Consider the following 3,069-nt stretch of genomic DNA (forward strand, 5'->3'; position numbering starts at 1 on the left):
AGAATCCCACAGGAACCGGTGGCCACGCGGAGCAGGTGCGGCCCCTCCCCTCCCACGGGTCCAGCCCTGCCTCCTCTGCCGGCCCAGCAGTGGCCTCTTCTGATGTGGTTACTTTGCAGGCAGGTGCTGATTTCCACTGCGCTCCACTTCCACCACCCCTCACCGCCCCAAACCTACAATTAGAGTCAGATCCCAGCATGTCCAAGGAGGTTAAGTACAAGCCTAATTTGGGAAAGGAGGGTTTACACATCAAAAGGTTTGCCAGATTTGTCATTTATACTGTCAGGAGCCTGGGGGTGTGTGGGTTGGTGTCTGCAAGTCCTAGTGAGGGAGGGAAGAGCACACTGTGGACTGGATTAAGTCTGCCAAGATGTGTACAGTTACAAGGGATTTGGGATTTGACATTCTCAGTGTTCTCTTCGTGGATCACAGCCTTCCCGAGGTAAAGAGCCTCGCGTAACTCAGTGCAGCTATGAGCTATGCTGCGCAGGGCCACCCATGGTCACAGTGGGGTGTTCTGGGAAAACGCGGTCCACTGGAGGAGGGAATGGCAGACCATTCTTTTATTCCTGCCTGGAGAACCCGACGAACAGTATGAAAAGGCAAACAGATAGGACACTGAAAGATTAACTCCCCAGGGCAGTAGGTGCCCGATTTGCTGCTGGAGAAGAGTAGAGAAATAGCTCCAGAAGGAATGAAGTGGCTGGGCCAAAGCAGAAATGACACCCAGCTGTGGATGTGTCTGGAGGTGAAACTTAAAGTCGGATGCTGTAAAGAACAGTACTGCACAGGAACCTGGAGTGTTATGTCCATGAATCAAGGTAAATTGGACGTGGTCAAGCAGGAGAATGGCAAGAGTGAACACTGACATCTTAGGGATCAGTGAACTAATGTGGACTGGAATGGGTGAATTTAACTCAGGTGATCATTACGTCTACTAATGTGGGCAGGAATCCCTTAGAAGAAATGGAGCAGCCATCATAGTCAACAAAAGAGTCCAAAATGCAGTACTTGGGTGCAATCTCAAAAATGACAGAATGATCTCTGCTCTTTTCCAAGGCAAACCTTCAATATCACGGTAATCCAAGTCTATGCCCCAACCACTAATGCCGAAGAAGCTGAAGTTGAACGGTTCTACGAAGACCTATAAGACCTTTTAGAACTAACGCCCCAAAAAGACGTCCCTTTCATTATAGGGGAGTGGAAAGCGAAAGTAGGAAGTCAAGAGTTAACCTGGAGCAATAGGCAAGTTTGGCCTTGGAGTACAGAATGAAGCAGGGCAAAGGCTAGCAGTTTTGCCAAGACAGCACACTGGTCATAGCAAATACCCTTTTATAGAAACAGAAGAGACGACTCTACACATGGACAACACTGATGATCAAAATCAGATTGATTACTGTTTGCAGCCAAACATGGAGAAGCTCTATTCAGTCAGCGAAAACAAGACCTGGAGCTGACTGTGGCTCAGATCATGAACCCCTTATTGCAAAATCCAGACCTAAATTGAAGAAAGTAAGGAAAATCACTAGATTCAGGTATGACCTAAATCAAATCCCTTATGATTCTATAGTGGAAGTGATGAACAAAGTCAAGGGGTTGGATCTGGTGGACAGAGGGCCTGAAGAACTATGGACAGAGGTTTGTAACACCGTATAGGAGTCAGTTACAAAAACCATCCCAAAGAAAAAGAAATGCTAGAAGGCAAAGTGGTTGTCTGGGGAGCCTTTAGAAATAGTTAAAGGAGTTGGTGATGGACAGGGAGGCCTGGCGTGATTCATGGGGTCGCAAAGAGTCGGACACGACTGCGCGACTGAACTGAACTGAACTGAACAGAGAAAGAAGAGTATTGAAACGCCAGGGAGAAATGGATGTCCCCAACTGAGTGCAGAGCTCCCGGGAACAGCAGGGAGAGAGAAGGCCTTCCTCAGCGGTCGGCGCAAAGAAGCAGAGGAAAACGACAGAATGGGGGACTAGAGATCTCTTCAAGAAAACTGAAGACATCAAGGGAACGTTTCATGTAGGGTGGGCATGAAAAAAGACAGAAAACGAATGGACCTAACAGAAGCAGAAGATATTAAGAGGTGGCAAGAATACACAGAAGAGCTTTTGGCTCAGAGGAGGCAAAAGTGCAACTTTCTTTGTCATCCCGAATCCGGGTTCTTCCAACACCGGCCGCCTCCACCATGCCACCTAAGTTCAGTCCCAATGAGATCAAAGTTGTATACCTGAGGTACGCTAGTGGGGAAGTTGGTGCCACGTCTGCCCTGGCTCCCAAGATTGACCCCCTGGGTCTGTCTCCAAAAAAAGGTAGGTGATAACATCGCCAGGGCAACTGCTGATTGGAAGAGTCTGAGGATTACAGTGAAACTGATCAGAACAGACAGGCCTGGATTGAGGTGGTATCTTCTGCTTCTGCCCTGATCATCAAAGTCCTCAAGGAACCACCAAGAGATAGAAGCAGAAAAACATCAAGCACAATGGAAACATCGCTTTTGATGAGATGGCTGACATTGCCTGGCAGGTGCAGCATCAAGCTTTTGCTAGAGAATGCTCTAGCCCAGAGAACGCACTAGAGCCGTTAAAAAGATCCTAGGAAGTGCCCCATCTGTGGGCTGCAGTGTGGATGGCCACCCCCCTCATGACATCACCGATGACATCAACAGTGGTGCGGTGGCGTGACCAGCTCGTTAAGAACTGCAAAAGGAAAAGAAAAATAAAGGATTATTTGATAGCCAAAAAATAAAAATAAAAAAAGGAATACACCGAAGAAGTGTACAAAAAAAATCTTAATGACTTGAATAACCACAGTGGTGTGATCACGCACCCAGAGCCAGCTATCCGGAAGTGTGAAGTCAAGTGGGCCTTAGGAAGCATTACTACAAACAATGCTAGTGGAAGTGACTGAATTCCAGCTGAGCTATTTCAAATCCTAAAAGATGATGCTGTTAAAGCGCTGCACTCAATATGCTAGCAAATTTGAAAAACTCAGCAGTGGCCACAGGACTGGAAATGGTCAGTCTTCATTCCAATCCCAGGAAGGGCAGGGCCAAAGAGTGTACATTGTGTACA

At 47.4% G+C, this 3,069-nt stretch overlaps 1 pseudogene; it reads left to right on the forward strand.

The window, feature by feature from the left end:
- Nucleotides 1–2,115: 2,115 nt before the first annotated feature.
- Nucleotides 2,116–2,679, forward strand: LOC129550109 (large ribosomal subunit protein uL11 pseudogene; annotated as a pseudogene).
- Nucleotides 2,680–3,069: the final 390 nt, after the last annotated feature.

This window comes from Moschus berezovskii, chromosome 21 (assembly GCF_049115385.1).
Source record: "Moschus berezovskii isolate FMDL1 chromosome 21, NW_MosBer_1.0, whole genome shotgun sequence".
NCBI classification, from domain to species: domain Eukaryota; kingdom Metazoa; phylum Chordata; class Mammalia; order Artiodactyla; family Moschidae; genus Moschus; species Moschus berezovskii.